Source organism: Arachis ipaensis, chromosome B04, assembly GCF_000816755.2.
Source record: "Arachis ipaensis cultivar K30076 chromosome B04, Araip1.1, whole genome shotgun sequence".
NCBI lineage: Eukaryota > Viridiplantae > Streptophyta > Magnoliopsida > Fabales > Fabaceae > Arachis > Arachis ipaensis.
Window position 1 is genome coordinate 2,148,626 of NC_029788.2, and position 375 is coordinate 2,149,000.

Below are 375 nucleotides of genomic sequence, written 5' to 3' on the forward strand. Positions count from 1 at the left end.
TGTAAATATTCAAATTGATTCTCAAAGAATTTTAGATTAGACATTTTTGTCTCTAATAAATTTTTATTATCTATAAATGCTTGAGAATTACTCTAGTCGAACAAATTGCTTTTAATCAAAATTTTAATATGTGTATTAGATAAATCAGTTTCTAATAAATTTTATTGTAAGATAATTAAATTCTAAAAAAATAATACCGTAACACAAATTATTTTCTCTTAAAAGAAAAAGACAGTAAAACCAATCTATCCGACAGAATTAATTTTTAAAAATTTGAAGAGAATAAAAATTTATCAGAGATCAAAGTGTCTAATTTAAAATAATTTAAGGGTCGATTTAAATATTTATTGACAAACAAGACTCATATGTATAGTA